This window comes from Pteropus medius, unplaced genomic scaffold (genome assembly GCF_902729225.1).
Source record: "Pteropus medius unplaced genomic scaffold, Ma_sr-lr_union100, whole genome shotgun sequence".
NCBI classification, from domain to species: Eukaryota; Metazoa; Chordata; class Mammalia; order Chiroptera; family Pteropodidae; genus Pteropus; species Pteropus medius.
The window spans coordinates 9,995,536-10,015,175 of record NW_024349802.1 but is presented as its reverse complement, the minus strand read 5'-3'; the positions used below and the strand labels follow the sequence as shown (position 1 = coordinate 10,015,175).

Below are 19,640 nucleotides of genomic sequence, written 5' to 3'. Positions count from 1 at the left end.
TAAACTGGAACTACCCACCCAACTATTGCAGAGGGTCTTTTTCTCCCTCCCTAAGCTACTAATGAAGGTTTACTTAGTGGCTGCAAAGTCAATTCCCCACCTGCTTGAAGTAAATATAATCAATAAAGTAAATTAATTGCTAGAAGCTCACAGAATGCATAGAAAAGGGAAAGGAACTCAAAGAGAGGTTGTTTGCTTGCTCTTGGGGAATACCTGCTGTTTGAAGGGAGATCACTGCTTGTTGGATGATCTCACTATATGCACTCTGAGGGCCTGAGGGAGCACCACTTTTTACTAGCCAGGTGAGGTAAGGGAAAGGCCTAACACAGTGGTATCGTGGAAAGAGAAAAGAAATTTTGAAGGTACCCAAATCTGTCTTGAATTCCCAGTTCTACCACTTTTTGACTGTATTATCTTGTGTCCATCTTTTAACCTCTGAGCCTCAGCTTTTCCATCTATAAAAATGGGATGACAATTCTTATAAAGTTATACAGTGTATATGCAAGCAGCTGGAACCTATAACAGCTAATCAGCTGTAAAGCAGATTAGAGGCACAGGTGACTTATTTTTAAAATATTTGGTCGTCAAAAAAATCACACTATACACAAGTATACAAAATAGGTGACTTGCCGTGCCCTATTCTGCATGAATTTTCAAAGCACTATTTATTGCTTGATACTCTCGGCTTTATGCCACACTGAGTCACAACAGCTTGACTTATTTTAACTCCCGCCCCCTTTCTTCCCGAGGATTCTTCCTTTAGAAAGAAATTACATTGTTGGGAAATCAGAGAATCTTCGAAGTTCCATTTTGGTCTAGTTTAGAAACAAAACGAGTTCACAGACATCTCTTTTAGGCTTCTCCCCACTCCGGCGGAGGGATATAGGGGAAAAAAGGTCCAGGAGCTGTGCGAAGACAGACGCTAGTGGGAGGGACTTAACAGAGACAGGAAAAGGCGGGGCTAATAACTCTCAGGGCCTGAAAGGGAGTGAGGTGGCAGTAGGTTCTGGAAGGCGGCAATTGGGTGAGGTGGCGAGTGATGTAATAGCCGCGGGCTCACGGGTTCAGACGGGCGCTGCCGCGTCTGCGCATCCGGAGCGGGTTGCCGGTGCGACAGCCTGGTATTGTGGGGGTTGTGTCTGCCCCTTGGCTGTCAGGCGGGAAGCCGAAGGTAGGGGTGGTGAGGGCTATCTGGCTTTGGAGCTGGGCGGGGGACTCAGGGCACTGCCCCAGCCTCCTCCTGCCAGCGGCCCGGCGCCTTCCCAGCACTGTTTTGGGGTCCCCATACATCCTCCCTAGTGTCTCCACAGCGGTATGTCCAAGTGGGCCCTGCGCTCCTCTGTAGTGTCAGGAGACCTGGCCCCTCAGCCCAACAGCCGCTTTTCCTATCTTTCCCATTCAGCATCTCTAGTAACCCTTCTTAAATTCCGGGAGATGAGGCAATGTGGGATCTAAGACTGGCTTTTGGTTCCGCATCTGTTTTAGTTTTCTTCCTTGTTCCCTTCTCTCGGCTCCAGTTTGTTCGTCTAACTACAGTGTTGACGCTGGTTCTTGGCTGAAACCTCTGTTTCTTTATCAGGTGGAATTGCGTCCTACCCCTGTCGTTTATCTACTCCTATCTCGTGTTTTTCTTTGTCCTGGTAGAAGACTTGACTTTAAAAAGTAAGGGTTACAGACTTTGGTGTGTCTTAAATCACCTTGAAGTTTGTGCATATCCCTGGTCTCCACCTATAGGGGTTTCGCGTAAAGTCGATCTTAGTTAGGCACCTGGAATTCTTCCCAGGTGGTTCTGATTCAGGTGGTGCCGAAATCCTCGCTTTTAGATTCTCTGCTGCAGAAGACAGGAGAGAATCAGTTGATAATATAAGCCCCTGTAATGTTATTCCTGGTGGGAAAGACTAGGAGTCATTAAATGCCCTACACCTGAGAAGGCAATGGGGGCTTCCTTTACACTGTAGAAACTAGAGGGCAGGGCTGTTTGATGCCTTTAAAAATATATATGGACGACACATGTGTAAAATCAGTTTTCTAATCTTTTTTCGATGCCTGGCTTCAGTTCAAGCTCAGCTGGCTTTCCAACCTCAGTAAAACAAAACTGCAAACTGCTCTGGGGGTTTGAGTAGTTAGATTAACCCAGACTAAGTAGACAGGACAATGAATGACCTGGTCCATATTTGCTAAGAGAAGAAACTGATGTGTTTATAAACTCTCAACAGTGTTTGTTTTGACTGCGAAAGATGTTTTGTACCTGTTTTTTTCAGCTTTCACCCCACTCAAACTTTTTTCTTTTTTGATTAAAGTATAGCAGATTTGGGATTTTGATGGGAGCAGGGCATGAAGATATCAAGGTTGATGTTTGTATAATGTGGATCAGATCTTGGTCTGTGATTTTTTTGAGAACGTGGCCCTTAGGTTTTTAAGAAGGTGTTGCCACATCAGATGTATTTTAACCTGGATGTTTAGTGAATTTAATCTGCTAATACATGTGCTATTCTGATGAAAATGGCTACAGAAAAGATTTACTGACCCCATTTTACAGGTGGCAGGAATGGGGAATAAATTAGTAGCGATGTTAGTAACCAGGAATGAAAAGTTGCCTTGTACTCTGATTCCTGTTTTCTTCCCCTTTCTGCTGTCTTTGAAGGCCAGCTATTCTCCGCAGAGTCCAATTTTGAGCCATGGTGTGTTTCACTGGAGCAAAAAAGGTAGTTAAGTGAATTTGAAAAGTAACAAAATCAATTTTAAAGTAAACATGCCAGATCTTAATCCTTCAATGAGTGTAGTTCTGTAGAATGGTATGCGTAGGTGTGAGTGGTGAGAGTTGAGGGCAGTATCTCTTAAGCAATATGGCCATTGTCCAAAGCAGTTTTGGAAAGTCACCTCCAAAATTATCTCCAGAGACTTTTTGGATCATGTGAGAGGTCAGTCTCATTAATACATGACACCATACTGTATGTTTTGTTTTGTTTTTTTTGACCCCAAATGGCATTAAGAAACTCTGTCACCTGACTTGTCTGTAGATGAGTTAACAATTCTTTCAAAGTGCACCTAACAGATTTTTGGAGTGTGGTAAACATGAGTTTTGATTTTGAGTCTATCACTTAACAGCCATCTGACCTTGGACAAGTTATTTTACCTCTTAGGCTTGGTTTTCCATTGCATAAAAATGGGAATAATACTTACTTTGAAGAATAGTTAAATGAGGTAATATACATAAAAGTCCTGGGATATAGAAACGTGAGAACTATTTTCACCTTCAAAGAATGAAGATTTGATATTAATGAATATTAAAAAACGAGTCTCTAAAGGCAAGTTGTACCTTTTTCCAAATAGATGGATGCCTTCTAATTCTTTCATTTTATTTGTGGATTCCTGTTCTTATCCTTCCTCCTGTTTTTTTCTTCATTTTCTTTTTATTCCTGAGTGAAGCTTTGCTGCAGAGGCTGTCTTGCCAGTCTCTTGGAATAAGCCTCTTTTCAAGAGAGCTAATCTGAACATTTTTACAATGCTAGCCCCTTGGTGGTGTATTCCTGGAGATTTTTCTCTGGGGCCTCAGATGGTACTTAGATCACTCTCTGTAGCACAGGCATCTCTAATGCCTGGATTTGGTGTCAGTTTGGAGACCTGTTCTTGTGAAACTAATCTTGTTTTTTCTAAGCAAGGATGAATACTTTATCCTTCTTTGAGTCGGCCTTAAGCTTCAAGCCTTAGTCTTCCACAGCATGGAGCTTCTTATTTTAATTATATGTGGTCTAAAGAGGGAATATCCTGCCCCTTTCTTTTATTCATTTGATTTCACCAAGGTTTTCATTGCTGAGTGAAGGAGGAGAATAGCCTGTTGCCTTTCAGGTAGGTAACCCTGATACCTAGCATCAATAATACTCAAATTTTTCTTTTGGACAAAAACCTAAAAGATTCAAACTGCTCAGGACATGTGATGAGCCTCCTGGAATTTCCTTGACCTGTTAAGAGTTTCTAACTGGTGTCCTCACCTGAGCAATTTTCTCCCTTGGAGACAGAATCCAGTAGCAGCAGAACTATGTTCAGCCCAGACTTTTAGTTCCTTCAGGTTCCTCCAGGCAGCTCTTTGACGAAGGTGTGGTTTTGTTGGCAGGCCTTGTCTGCCCTCATTCTCCTACTAGTGCCCTTGGCTTTGGTGTTTGAGGAATTGAGAAGTGTCTTAGTTATGGGCTGCTTTAACAGCATACCATAAATTGGGTGGCTGAAATAACAGACATTGATTTCTCATAGTTCTAGAGGCTGGAAGTGTGAGATCAGGTTGCCAGCATGGTCATGTTTTTGATGAGGACCCTTCTCTTGGTTCATAGGTGGCTGCCTTCTTGCTGTATCCTCACGTGGCTTAGAGATTGAGCCCCGCTTTAGTTATCTCTTTATAAGGGTACTAATCCCATTATAGGAGCTTCATCCATATGACCTAATCCAACCCTAATCACCTCCTAAAGTCCTACCTCCAGATACCATCACATTGGGAATTAGGGCTCCAGCATGTATTTTTGGGGGAGGGGGAGACAAACATTTGGTCCATAACAAAGGTAATGGCATAGTCAGTGCATGAGTAACATTCCATGCCAATGCCTTGGTGCAGGTTAGGGGCAGAGAACTCAGCCTAGGTCTGGACAAATGCCAAATCGTCTTATCTCACTCAGGAATGCGGCTGAAGTGCTGTGAATCCGTCATGACAACCACCATGTTTCTTGGTGTCACTTCATTTGTGAAATGAGAATGCCTGTATCGATCTCTCCTATGAGAAAGGTGAACTACCATCTTAGTTTGCCCACGACTGAGGGATTTCCCAGATGTGGAACTTTAATGCCCAAACCAGAAAAGTCTGTGGTAAACCAGGACAAGTTGGCTATCCTACCCATGACTATTATGCAAATTAATGTACTGTCTTTATGGAAATTGGGTCAGCCCTTTGGATGTCAAGTGTTTCTTAACCTTTTGTTCATTATCACCTTTTGAGACTTTTTTCCTAATTGTCCTCCCCCCCCAAATGGAATTTTAATAACCATAGCTATAGTATATATCTATTTATGTACTGTGGCCCTTTGGAGGGCCACAAACCATTGTAATATGAGATTTTTCTAACCTAAGAATCAATTTTTACTCTCTTGGGAGTGATATTGCCTTCACTGAGAATGCATATCTTATGTTCTGTCTCTATAGTCATTGAGGCATATTTTCTATCTAGTAGATCCAGCTATTACCACAAGCTTTTTTGATGCCTCAAACACCGAGCTAGTAAAAATAGAGCATTAGCTCATTCAGTTTTCACATCAACCTTATAAGACAGTTGGTATTATCCCCATTTTACACACAAGAAATTGAAGCTCAATGAGTCTAAGTGATTTAAGGTTGGTGCAGCTAGGCTTTAAACCCAGTTCTGATTCCAAAGCTCTTTCCATTGTACTGTGCTATGAGTCTGCAGTTATCAACAGGACATTTGACCATTCAACTTTTCTCAAGGCCCTCCTCGGTGTCAGGCCCAATGGCAGATGTGGAGGACGTCTTCCCCAACATGTGAAAAAGTTCTTGCTGTTGAAGAGTTCACTGTGTTTTTCCAGGGTGGGAATGCCTTAGGATTAGTTCTCTTGTTATCCTCTGCTATTTGGGCCTCCTGTGAGATGCCTGGCTATAGCTAAGGCTGTCATGGAAAGAGTTGAGCTAGTTGGAGTGTAGGAGGGTCAAAGCTGTGAATTTGTTCTTGTATCTGTTTTCCAACCAGCTGAGCTCTTTCTAATCACTGAGCACGTTGCGTGTAGGGTATAACCAAAAGGGTGTAGCAGGTCTGGTGAACTTCTTGGTCATTAGATATTTGCGAGCATGAGGATTGGTAAGAATGACATTTTTCTTTTGCTTATTGATATTTTTAATAATTCAGTGGAAGTTCTTTGTCCCTTTGTGAGTTATTTATATTGTCTGCCTCAAAGCCTAATGGTGTTAAGAAAGTTGGAAAAGAAATAGAATGTGGGCAGAGCTGGTGGTGGGAGGGATGATTTTTACCTAGACTTTTCCAAAGAGGCTAGCCTTGAGTTTATTCTTTATTGTTTCTATTTTCTTCCAAACCTTGGACTTTCGAGGTGGTCCATTTACCATCTGCTTCTCTGGTGCCTCCCAGGCCTTTTTTCACAGCTGAACCTCCTGAGTTGGTCCAAGTGTTCCTGGACTGGAACTTGGAGCTTTTGGGTAGTGTCTGCTGTTTAGCCCATATCACATATATTCACAGAGAAATGGGGAGGGGTATGTTTTTGAGGTCTGCTAGCTGGCTATGTCTTGACTGAGGGAATTCTTGATTATGTGTTTTAATTACCACTTATCACCACAGGTGGAGGGACATCACAGTCACTGAACTGATCTATGTCTAGCCACTTCTCTCTCTGCAAGTTGTCTGCCTCTCTGTCTTGTGAGAGAGAGAAGTTCTAGAAACTGGAAGAATCTGAGATGCACTGCAGAGGTCTCAAGAGGAAGGCTAATGCCAATAAACTTTTAAATGGACTTTTTTTAAAAACTTCTGAGAATAGTTTCATGCATATGCCTCACATTTCTTTGAGACTCCCAAGGTGGGCAGCAGCCATCTGACCACCTTCTAGATGAGCAGGCTTCAGTTCACTGGAAGTTATATAAAGAAGGACAGTCGATAGATACAACATTGATCAGTCATGCTTTGAATCCAGCGGGTAGTAGACATTGGAAACTTAAGGGGCTAGCTCCTAAACAAGGTATTTAAAGTTGATTTTGTGACCCTCCCATCTCATACTCATTGGGAATTAGGTTTGAGTGTATTCATGAAGCAAAGTATACATCTCTGGGCCCAGCTGCTAAAGTCTAAAATCATGGTGTTTGGGGACTGGAAGAGATCATCCTTGGGGTCTTTCTATCAATTTCATTGCAAACATAAGGCTTGGTCTGGTTCAGATCCAATGGATGACTGTGGCTCCTTGGGTGAGTGAAGAGTCAGGAGACAGCTTTTTAGTTCTGTCACTGCCCAGTGCTTTGGTTTTGCATTTGGTGGATTCTTATATTACTGATGACAAAACTGAGCCCCAGAGAAGTGAAATAGGTCATATACCTTTTTTAGGGCCACCAGTGTATTAATGGCAGAGCCGAGACTCAAGCCAGAGGGCTCACAGAGGGTGGCCCTAGAAGTTGTTAGGATTATTTAAAGTATTGTAAAGTTGCCAGATGCTATTGCAGTTTAAAATCTCCAGAGAGGGAGAAGGCCCTTCCACTGACTGTCTCGTCCATTACCTTACAATCTTTACTCTTAAGAGTTTTGGCTGTCATGCTGATTTTTCTCCTATTCGTACTGAAGTGTATTTCCTCTTACTCTTACCCTTGAGGAAATAGATTTGAAGTTTTCCCCTGATTTAGAAACAAAGAAATAGCTCTCAGACAAGACTGCTGTGAGTGTGTTCTATAAAGAATGGAGCCAGTGCACCAGTGACCTTTTCTGGTGAACCAAGCAAACCTTTAATACATCTTTAAAAGAAAAAGAGTGAAGGAATGAATGGTATGTCAGAGTGGTTTAAAAACACTTTGGAGTCAACTTACTTGATTACATATTTTGCTATCTATTTATTAGTTGTCAGATAATAAGTTACTTACTTTCTCTAAGCCTTAATTTCATGATCTTTAGAATGAGAATAGTAATAGTTAATTTTGTAGCTGTTTTGACTTTTAATTGAGAGAATACATATGGAAAGTGCTTCCTCTGGCACAATTTAAGTCCTGTGTGTTATTATCAATAATGACAAACAGCAGCAGTTGCTAGTTCCTGACCCAAGACCTGGTTAGAGGATAAGTTATACTGACCAAGCAAGTTTTATCTTGCTTTACCATCATATCATTGTCTGTCTTCTTTGTTGGTTGGTTTATTATTCATATCAGTGGTCACAGCTGGCTCATGCCGAATAACTAAAAATTGTAAATAATAAGGAACTTTACTGCTTCTCTGCCCATCTCTTATCTCACTCTGTTCATTTCTCACCTTTCTGATACTCTCTTTAACGGGCTGCCCGAGCCAGCAGGTCCTGTTTCCTGGGCACTGTCTGACATGGAGCAGGGCTGGTTGCTCCATAGTCCACCTAGGGCCCTTGGACAGTATATTCTCCTTGTCTCTTGCCTTCTGTTCTTCATCCAGACATGAAGTAATTAGCTCATTAAGAGAACTTTGACTTCTGTCATGGTTTTCTTCTGATTCGTATGCCCATTTCTGGGCCTTGAACAAAGTTAGGGAAGCACAGTTAAATACACTGACTTGGATTTTGTGCTGATGTTGACCCTCTTTCCCGTTGAGATTTACAACTGGTTCAGTGTAGCAGCGGGAGTGGGAGTAAGCCCTCTATTGGTAGCGAATTAGTCTCTTTGGCTGAGTCTTGGATTTCATCCTCCCTTGTATTCTATCTCTAGAAATATGGCAACTCGGACTTTTGTGATTTTTTTTTTTTACCCTTTTTGCCCAGCCTCTGATGAGGGAGGTTTGATTTTTATCCCTGTTTCTATTTCTAAAGGCCTGGTGCTCAGGCTGGTACAGTGTGAGGCCCCAGAGTCTGTTCCTGTTAATGGCTTCTCTGAGAAGAAACTCTGGGTGAATAAACACAACTGAAAGGGAAATACATTATACAAAATCATTGCCTAAATGTGGTCAGCTAAAGGGCAAAGCAGTGTACTAGCCAGAAGGAAATCCGCACCTCTATGGAATCTTTTTGAGGAACAATATCTTATCCTTTGGCTGTCCTGATCTTCTCCTAGTCCTTAACGGCCCCTGGCATTACCTTCTAGGTGTTAAAAGTGTTTCCACCAGTAGTATCCCCACCTGAGGCAGAAACTAGCTGATTGGAATATCTCTGGAAGAATACATGAGAAACTGAAAAGAGTGGTTGTTTCTGATGAGGGGCCCTGGGTGGCTGGAGAATGGGAGAGGAGCGGGGAGACTTATTCTCACTGTATACCTTTGTGTGCTTTTTCAAATTTGAACCATGTGCATCTATTATTTTTTTATGTACCTGAGCTGACCCAAGCGTGGTCTTCTCTTTAAATTCTACTCTTCTCACTTTATTCCTGTAGTGTGGGTTTCTCTGCTAACACCTAGACCCAGTCACTGTAGACTGCCTCTCTGAGGTGACAGTTTTACCTCTGTGTTCCCCAGAAGTGTCTTAGGGTTTCTCACCCAGCAGTCTTTGGAATAACAATCAGGCTCAAAGTATGTTCAACAATTTACTGTTTTTAGAGGGCTTTCAAATAACATTATTTTATCTGATCCTTACAGAATCCCATTATATGGATGCAAGAAATTGAAGTTGGAAGAGTCTAAATGACCTACTCAAGGTCATACAGCTACTCAGGGTAGAGCTGTGACTAGCCCAGGTAGCCTTATTTCATATTCATACCCCTTGCTCTTAGTTCTGTGACAATGAATAGTCTTTTCTTTTTGGAATTCTCTTATGGATTTCCAGAGCTGTTTCAGTTGGGGCAGGAGTGGAACTGTGGTGTTCCCTCTTTCTTCTTTTGGTTTAAGCCTTCCCCTCCTTAGGAATCTATTATGTAGGCCTGTGTTGTTTGGAAAAGGGGGGTCAGTAGTAGGTTTCTCCATTTTCTAGTTGGAGTAAACTAAGGTGCCATTGGTACAGTACCTTTCAGGGAAGCTTGAATTGACAGTCTGGTTTCCTGTTTTTTTTTTTTTGCCAAGTATTATTACTGCTATTAGGCAGAGGGCTTTGTTTCTGGGTTACAAATCTTTTTGGCAAAGAAGTAAGTGTGGAATAGAATTGGAAGGACTCTTGTCCTTGGATATAATTTAATGCTCCGCTTCCCGAGAGAGTAAACATTGTAAAGTGTGCAAGATAGTCTTGGATTAATATCCTGACAACTGGTTTGGCATGTAGGGCACTCCTGGGAGACCCTCCTCACCGTACACAGTATGCCTTTGCTGGTGGCCTCTTCCTACAGGTTTTCCCAGCAGCTGTTGTGCACCTGGGTGAATCATCAGCTTCCCTAAGCTTCAGGAAGAAAAAAAAAAAAGACACCAGTTTTAACTAATGCAAGCCCTCATACAGGATGCAAAATAGACAATCCTAAGAGATAGTATGTTTCAGTATTACTTAGCTTCCCCTGAGTTTGTCCAGGGTATTCACTTCCATTAGAAACACTGGCTGATCCTCACTACTGGTCTCTTCAGAATACAACATTGAAAATCATCTTGCCCTTTCTACTCTGCTGCCTCTGACATCATTGGGATGGAAGGTCTCTGGAAACTCCAGAAAGGCAGCAAGCCACATGGAGGGAAGGCTCAGATGCTTCTGAGGACCAAGCAGAAATCCTTGACTTTTTACCTTTACTATTCCTATTTAAATCAGAATTCTCTTCAAGGAGAATACTATGCATTGCTGTCATAGCTCAGAGTGGGAGAGGTTCCTGGTACTTCCTTTGTAATCTCTGAGAACAACTTTCTAGGAGCATATAGAGATCATGCTTGGGCTGGCTATTCCAAAGAGAGTTGTCCCAGAGATAGGTGCCAGCTGATGACTTAGTTAGGCCCTCACTGCTTGGCAGCTTTGTAGGTCTAGAGACTCAGCTAGTTCACCTAGGTTTAAGTTATACTGGGCTGTCTCAAACATGGAATTCATGAAACCATCAAGCCACAGTGCCAGTTAACTAAGTAACTCTAAGAAACGTGACTACCTAGTTGATTTGTGTGGACAGGTAGGAGCATTATCTCCTCTTCAGAATACAAGGAAAGGTTAGCTGGGAAGGCAGCTTACCTTGGAGGAAAGCAAGGTGAAATATGGGGGAAAGCTCTTGGCTGTAGCATCAGATATACTATGACTAACTGTGAGACTTCAGATGAGTTTCTTAACTCTCTGTACCTATTTCTTTATCTGTAAAACCCCTGGGGATTTTAGATATGTACATAGTAAGCACTAAGTAAAATATTTTGCCCCATGTGTTCCCTTCTTCCCTCTCTTCTTTCCTTCTAGCATTGTCCTTTTAGGGTTACATAAGTAGTCTGACCAAAATACACTTGTCAATCTGTTAAGGGCACCAAGAATGTATTTGAAAGAGACTCATTTTTATTGTCTAGGTTCCCTTTCATATATTCTTTGCAGACCATAGCCCTTCTTTCACCACAGGTTACTGGAGGAAGAACTAGATTCTAGCTGTCATCAATCTTTTTTAACCTAAGCAGTCTTTCTGGTTACCATTCAATCTACAGTTCTTTGCTGAGCACCTACTATGTCAGATACTGCTTGGCCGTGGGACTATAATGGTGAATGAGACAGATATGGTCCCTGCCCTCAGTAACATCCGTTGCTTCATACTAATTTCCTTCTGAGAGGGCAATCCTCTCCCTGGACCTAGGGGCAGTGCCCCTTTGTGCTCCCTGGGCCTTGCCTTCTGGCTTGCCTGCTACCAAGTGATGAGGGTGGTATGCTGAGGCTGAAGGAGAAAGCCCTGCGGGCTCCTACTGCCTTGGCCACACATGTCCCAAGAACCTGCACTTGACACTCTTAAATGTTTCTTTTCTCCTTATACACAGATTATAGTGTTCACTGGTAATTTAAATTTAATTTAAATTTAAATAACCTTCTACCCCTTCTCTGCCTAAAAAAAAAAAAAAAAAAGCCCTGTGTATTACAGGGTAGAGAACAAAGCAGGCCAGCCCCGGCTTCTTGGTGGGGCATGTTTTATCATGGGTGTTTTTTATGTAGTTTTGCTAAGGGTTGCCTTTACTTTAATATGGCTGATGTGGGATTAGGCATATTGATATTTTGTAGTCACATCTTTTCTACCTTGTTTGTCTCAAATAGTGTAACAGGTAGATTCGGGGCTTTGGCTGACAGGAAGTTGGACTTTCTTCTCTACTCTGGACTTCAGACTGTATTCCAGCCTCTAGTGGGCCCTGGATAAAGAAGGCCCAGCAGCAGCCAGGTTGTTGGATTTCTCAGCTTCAAAATAGGGGCCCGAAGATAACCCTTTTCTCCCTGTTGCTTGTTTAACCAGTAGATGCCAAGTGTGTGCAGGGAAGCAGGCAGAATGGCTCTCTGGGAACCATTTATTTGAGAACTCCCAGTGGAGAAATGCATTTTCCTCTCTTTGCTGTGATGTGTGGCATTGTGATTTTGTACTGCTTGTGCCTCTGCAGTTCTGAGGCTTGTGTGTGATTCCTACAGCCCTTTTGGGGTTTTCAACAATAGATTGCTTGCTGGTTTGTGTTTTCCCCAAATTCCATAGCCTTTGCAGGAGTTGGGGTGTGCATCAACAATTAGGGACCTAGTCGAGCCTCTGTTTCTGGCACTAAGACCACCGAAAGCATGGTGGCTGAGCCCAGGCGAGATGTTTCCTGTGGCTGCTGGGCATTTGCCGCAACTGGATTTAGCCTAAGAGTTGCACTAGTGGTTTGGTTAGAAAGGAGAAAGCACTATGTAATTATTGCTTATGTACTAGTTAAACCTATCAGCCAACAGATGTCAAGTGCAGGAAAAAAGTGCAATAATGTTATCATAATGGCATAGTAGTTATAATAATCAACTGGCATAGCTTTTGATAAGAGGCAGACCCTGAAATAAGTGTAAGGGGAAGGGTTAACCTTGAACTACAGCACAATGAATGGAGGCTTAACCTTGCAGGAGATGCAGGGTTGATTTGGACGGTGGATGATTCAGGTATGGAGTTGCTACCCTCTGCATAGCTAGAGGAGCTGTGGAGACTTCAGTTGGGATTGTCTGCCCTGTGGGTACTGTCTCTCTCATGATGTGATGGACCACACAGCAGTCTTTGGTTTAAGGTACTCTGGGTTGCAGGATTACCACCCTAGCACCCAGCAGCAATGGATTCTGGGAAAGGCAGAGACTTTATCCCTGTGGGTCCATTTCAAATTTTCAGAAAATCCAGCCTCTTCCCCATAGCTATAGATGATGAACTCTACTCCCAATAGTGAGCTGTGCTCCATACCTCATATCTCTATTCTGTACATACTGATCGTGATGGGCTGTGCTGTGCTGAAGAAAGCCTCCTCACCCAAGAGCTTCCTGGAATTGCATTCATATTCTAGTTAGGAAGGTGGTGGTGGTGAAGGCGGAAGAAGAAGAACTGGGCTCTTCAGTGACCCACAAAGGCAGCACAAGGGTAGGAGGAAAGAGTCTTTGGATTCAGGCAGACCTGTGTGTGCTCCTGACCTTGCCATTCAGTAGCTGTTTGACAGGTTGTTTAAGCTTGCTGAACCTCAGCTGCCCGTTTATGTTATGTGCTCATCTATGTCTCATTTGTTTTTCACTAACAGCCCTGTTTTTGAACTACCAGTCACTATGTCTGCCATTAAGTAATGCTCAGTAAATGCTTTCGCTTCTCCTACCTTCATCTGCCTACCCTGAGTAGTGAAAGGGCAAGGACAAGACCCTCCTCCTTTCATAGGAATTTTGGCTTCAATTGGAGCTTTATGTGAGCTTCCTTAGACCCTGGTGTTGCTTCTGCAAGCCTTGATCCTAGACCTTTTCTGAAGCTGCCTCATCAGGGAAGACTTTGTTATTTAATGTTGGGCACATCTCTGCTTTATCCAAGGAGTAAAGGCTAGGGTTTAAAATCCCTTCAGGGAACGGTGTATCTGCTTCTGCCTCAGCCCCATGAAGCCTTGCTCCCCTCCCCTTTTTCCTTTGGGTGGTTCACTTGGGGGCACTGCCTGCCCTGGGAAGCATTTTTTTTACAGAGGCTGCTAGTTGTTTGTCTCAGTCTTTTTACTGGATAAAGGTTTTTATGTTTCTATCTGCCTAGCCTTTGATATTGACTTTTATTTTGGAAGCCTAGAGCACTCAGACAAGGTGATATCTTTTTAGACTATTTTTGGCTGTAGGCAGCTTATCACTATGGCTACCACTGGCCTGAAGAATGGTAGGACATGGAAAGTAAATTCTGTAAGAAATTTGAGAAAGTGGAATGAGGAGGGGGAAAAAATAATTTGTCTTGTGGTCCCACAAGGGGAGACAGCTTCTCTGAGCAGAACCATTCTATTTGGAAAGAGCTTCATTTCCTTTCTGAAATTTTGTACTCTGAAAGTTTGTTCAGTGAACAAACATATAGAGCATCTGTTACATTCCAGACACTATAGTAAACTCGTTGAGATATAGTTATGACTAAGTCAGATACAGTGCTTGCTCAGAGTGTATTGATGAATGTAGACATTAATCAAATTATAATCACACACATATATGCCAAATTACAATTGTAATAATTGTATTGAAAGAAAGGAATGTGGTACCATGAGAACATTTGACAGATTTGACTTGGTCCTGGATAAGAGGTTAATCAGGGAAGGCTTCCTTGAGGAAGTGGTGTTGGAGTTAAATTGAGAAGAACAAACAGATGTTTATTAAGTAATTCAACATGTGTTTCAGCCTGAGGGCTCAGCAGACTCTGGGATAGGGTTGGGGGTAGGGAAGCCAACTATGAGGAACTGAAAAAGCACAGTGAGTGAAAGGAGATGGGTATAAGATGAGGCTGTAGGGATTGGCAAGAACAGGCCAGCTTAGCCATGGTAAAGCATTTTGTATTTACCTGGATATCAGGGGAAGCCTTTGGAGGGTTGTTAGTGGTGGTTGTGGTGGTGAGATGATTGTACTTTTGCAATATGAACAGATCAGTTAGATGGTACATTGGGTGGATTTTGATAAGGGAGTAAGACTGGAGATCAGAAAAGAAATGTACTGTGATAGGTTGCTTGTTTTTCTTCAGTCAGCTAAGTGATAATCTTGAAAGTTACTCCCTGGAATGTTGCCTTGTTCCTCCTGAGTCAAGTCCTCTCTCAGTGCCCCAGTTAATGTGTCGTTGGGGCCACCAGGCCACTCAGCAGACATGATGGCTAAGGGTGCTGGCATTTGGCATCTTTCCACCTTCCCAGAAAAAGTCCTAGAGGTTTCAGGCCTGTTACTTGTTAATATCTGATAGCTGCAGAACCCATTGTAACCTATTGTCCTGCTGTCTCTCTGTTGGCTGTCTCTACTGGGTGAGGGCTACTGTTTTTACCTTGGACCACTTAAGCCACTGACATGGCAACTTCCTGAGATGTGATGTCCCACGTTTGCAAAGCCAGCACCTGTGGTTTGTGTAACATTCCATTCTGGTTGATGTAGGTGTGCACATATTCTTTCTTGGCAGCAGCCAGTGTTGGAGAGCCGGAAATTCTTCCCACCGTGTAGCCAGGAAGACCTGCAGTATAAAGAAGGCTGGATCAGAGTTGCACACTTTCAGACCAAGTGTTAAGTGCAAGGTGGGTGATTCCAGACTCTAGACCAGAGTTCCTCCTCAGCAATACTGTGGTCTTGCCCACTGTTCCTTTCACTTACTTGACTGGATGACTGAGCTGTACAGTGGTTAGGAACATGCATGGCCCTTGGACTTGGGGCATACTTTAATTAGACTCTTAGCTTCACTACTTATAGGGTGTGTGACCTTGGACAAGATTCTTCACTTCTCTGGCTCATCGTTTTCTTCGCTCTAACTGGGGAATAATAATACATCTACCTCACAGAGTTATTATTAAGTATCAGTGAGGACATATGAAAAGAACTTAGGTTCCTTCACAGAGTAAAAACTGAATTAAAAAGTGGTTATGATTTTTATTGTTTATTCGGCTAACTTTTGTTTACTTTTTTACATGTCTGCTATGTGCTAGGCTCCATGCTGGAGTTGGTGTAAAGATGTGGTACTGGCCTTGAGGTGCTTAGTCTTGTGGTCACCTTTTCTGCTATTCATCTTGTTCTATGTAGTCATGCTTCAGTAAAAGAAGGAGCTATTCCTCCTAAGATGAAATGTCCACTTATTGAAGCTATCTCCTCCTCTGTTCTCCTGTTCATCCACAGCCCCCAGCACACCATGATTCCTGTTAGTTCCTTGTTTGGGAGTGGAGGAGTTCACAGTGGGGTAGCCCTACTTCCTGCTAGGACTGCACCATCTGGAGCAGTCTTCTCTTTTTGCTGCCTCTGAGTCTCCATTTCTGGTAGCAAACGTCTCTGGAGCCTCTCATTTGTCCTTTAAAATACTCTATTGTTTGTTACTTTTCCTTTGTAAAATACTATGTAAGATAATTGACGTAAAAGAGACCATGAAACATGAGCAAGGTTGTATTTTCTGTAGAAGTTTGATTCGTTCAGTACCAAGTTATTGAAATAAAATATTCCCCAGTGGTCTCGGGAGTGGGAGGGGAATGACCTTTGTAATGAGATTGTATTAGGTGGAGGTGTTGGGGAAGGTTAATTTGATTCATTTGATTTCTTTGATTTCTTTGGTGAGGTGAGGGAGAAAGGTCAAAACCTTTAATGATTTCTGAATTGGCACCTATATTGACTGAGAAGATGAGAGGATATATTTGTCTAGAGTGTCTAGAGCTGGGTATGTAGGCCTTGACCTGCTTTCTTCCTCATTAGGGTGGAGTTTGCCATGATGAGTTTATATGTCCCCTTTCATTCACTTACCATTTAGTAAGCTGTGTGTACTATATACTATAGAAGTGGAATTCCATTTTTGATTGTTAGCTTTTTGACCTGGTCCTCTTCTGTGACTTAGTTTCTTCATCCGAATAAGGGTCTACTGATACCAGCCTCTTGGGCAGTTAGGATGAAATGAGATAATGTATGTCATGTGCCTGACATGTGATAGGTGCTCACAACGGTGAGGATTATAATGCTTTCAAAGAATTCCAACCTCATCTGGGAGAAAAGTCACAGACAGGACCATAGGTGCTGAGAAAGGCTGGCCAAGGCCCTGGAACCATGGAACAGTGAGATTGGATTTGGCTTGTTAGGAAAGTTCCTGAGGAAGGTATTTGGAATCAGGCCCCAATCTGTGTCTCTGATTGGGAAAGATGAGTGACTTTCAATGGGAGGGAAAGCAATAGGCAGAAGGCTTGAGTGGCGACCCAGAAGAACTGTTGTTCTTTCACCCAGGGAAGAAGATGGAGTCAGAGCAAAGTGTTTGTGAACCCTGGTTCTTTTCAAGTCAGGCAAACCTGGGTTCCAGCCCTGGGTCTGTCTTGTGCATCTTGTGTGGCCTCGGGCAAATCATTTCCCCTCCTTTATAAGCTTTGGTGTCCTCATATGTAAAATGGAAATGATATCTATTGTAATGTTGGGTGAGGATTAAATAAAATAATGCATGCTAAACACTTAGCAAAGTGCCTTCACATAGTAGATGTTTAATAACCAATAAATTAAAAAAACAAGCATTCTCTTGGGAAATGAGACTTATAAACTTCTGTGGCCAGGTAAGTTTTTTGAAGTCAGTCTACATCTTAGAATCAGTTATCAACTTTCCTAAATAATTTCTTAAGGAGCATATCAGTACTCTGCCTCACACCATCTGCTGGCTTAGCATCATACTTAGAAGAAAGTGCTGATGCTTGTGGATCATGACAAACTATGGGTTGCTCTGAAAGAAATAGGCCTGGCTCAGCACTTGATTGCCCTGATGGCATATGTTGGATCATGGACAGGAAGACACTATCAGGACAGAGTATGGAAAGACAGAATGGTTTTCTATAGGCAAAGGTGTCAGACAAGGGTGCATTTTATCTCCTTATTTGTTTAATTTGTATTCAGAACATATATGAAAAACTGGGCTAGATTAAAAGGAATGAGGGGTGAAAATTGGTGGAAGAAATAGCAATAATTTAAGATATGCAGATGACACCTTACTGGCAGAAAGTAGCAATGATTTGAAATGACTTCTGATGAAAGTGAAATAATTGCTAACGCAGGACTCCATTTGAACATCGAGAAGACAAAAGACATGACTATGGAAGAAATATGTAACTTTAATGTAGACAGTGAAGGCAATGAAATTGTTAAAGATTTGTTTACCTTGGCTCAGTCATCAATTCAAATAGAGACTGAAGCCAGGAAATCAAGAGAAGACACTCAGAAAGGCAGTAATGGAAGAATTAGGGAAGATCACCAAGAGCAAAGATGACCGTTAGAGACCCAGGCTAAGAACACACACACCCTTATATTCTCAATTACTATGTATGGATGTGAAGACGGGACAGTGAAGAAGGCTGATAGGGAAAAAATGGAATAATTTGAAATATGGTGTTGGAGGAGAGTTCTACGGATACTGTGAACCACCCGAAAGATGAACAAGTGGGTCCTAGAGCAAAGTTAAGCCTGAAACATTGGTGGAGGCAAAAATGACAAACCTGAAGTGTCCTACTTTTGGCACATTATGAGAAGGTAGAGTTCTGTGGAAAAGACAGTAGTGCTAGGAAAAATAGAAGGCAGCAGGAAAAAATAAGACCAAATATGAGGTGGATTGACTCTATAAAAGAAGCCATAGGCGTGAGTCTGCAGGAATTGAGAGAGCTGTTGCGAACAGGACACTGAACATCACTCATTCATAGGGTTGCTGGGTGGTGGAGATGACTCAATGGTATGTAACACACACTTGACAATGGTTACCGGTCTTTCATGAGCAGATCCCTGCCTGCTTTGGTAGCTGTATTTCCTACACTTTGCCCCTCACCTTCTTTGTTCTGGCCACTTTCTGCTTTTTGCATGGTGGGCCTTTGCTCCAGCTGTACCCTCTGCCTGGAATACTTTTCCCTCACCTTCACTAAGTTGGCTTCTTGTCATTCAGATCTCAGTTCTGCTGTTACTTAGGAGAGAGGGCCTACCTTTCCTCTGATATAAAGTAACTACTCATGTCACTATAAGGTAGCTATCTGATACTTTTCATGTTTTCTTTTTGTTCTCTTTTCCCTCCACCAGAATGTAAGTTCCATGAAAATAGGGACCGTGTCATATTCACAGCTGTATTCTCAGTGTTAGGAACTATGTCTGACATATAGTAGATGATCAAATATTTGTTGAATGAATGAGCTTGTGGATAAAAATGGATTCTGTTATTACTCAGAACTTGGGTATACACGTGTTCATTCATATGGCTTTGTTTTCTAAGTAAATATAATCAAGGGTGGTTTTCTTTCTTGTTCATTACTTAAGTGTCTCCCTGCCCCTAGACCTCCCCACTCCCTATTAGTAGGAACTTTCTGAGGAGAGGCTGTTTTTCCCTGACTTCATTTTATGTGGTTCTCTTCCTGGCATTTGATTATTGGAAAGGGGAGTTTCTGGTTGCTGGGCTTTGGGCATTGATTTTTAGATTTTCTGTTTATAAGGAAGCAAGCTTTAGTGCATTTGCTTGGAATAAAACAAATACAAAAGTTCTCCAAGACATGGCAAATTTATCTTACTCTGATTTTCTATTGACACTTTTTGCAATACTACCTAAGTTCTTAGACAAGGGCATTAGACAAGAATTGACAAATTGACAGTGGTCAGATAGAAACAAATTCATGGGATGTGAGTGAGTAGCAGGGTGAGACAGACAGAGATCAGAGGGGATAGTACTTATTTTTGGCAGTGGCCAGGTTTTTCATGGCAAATATTAGTGGTATGAGTGAGACCCTGGACCAGTTAACTATTCCCCTTGGAGAGGGCCTGAAACCTAGGTAGCTGCAGGGACCCTAGGGGTGCTGTTGAGTGCTGGCGTGCCCATCTGGTGAGGCCTAGGCAGTCCCTTTACTTTGTTCCCCACGCTCCCTGTAGTCAGGAGTAAGTGGGACTCCAGCCACTTTTGTA

At 42.4% G+C, this 19,640-nt stretch overlaps 1 protein-coding gene across 9 annotated transcripts in view; it reads left to right on the top strand.

Moving 5' to 3' along the window:
• The first annotated feature begins 1,001 nt into the window (after positions 1-1,001).
• Positions 1,002-19,640, top strand: part of SIL1 (SIL1 nucleotide exchange factor) — a 168,475-nt gene continuing 149,836 nt past the window's right edge. For 2 of the 9 annotated variants that reach the window (XM_039836221.1, XM_039836223.1), the window contains exons 1-3: positions 1,041-1,171; positions 9,290-9,387; positions 15,169-15,280. The gene's annotated coding sequence lies outside the window, so the exon portion shown is untranslated. Of the gene's footprint in view, positions 1,172-9,289; positions 9,388-15,168; positions 15,281-19,640 lie in introns of all 9 variants that reach the window. The other 7 variants (XM_039836219.1, XM_039836220.1, XM_039836222.1 and 4 more) reach the window with 5 other exon arrangements.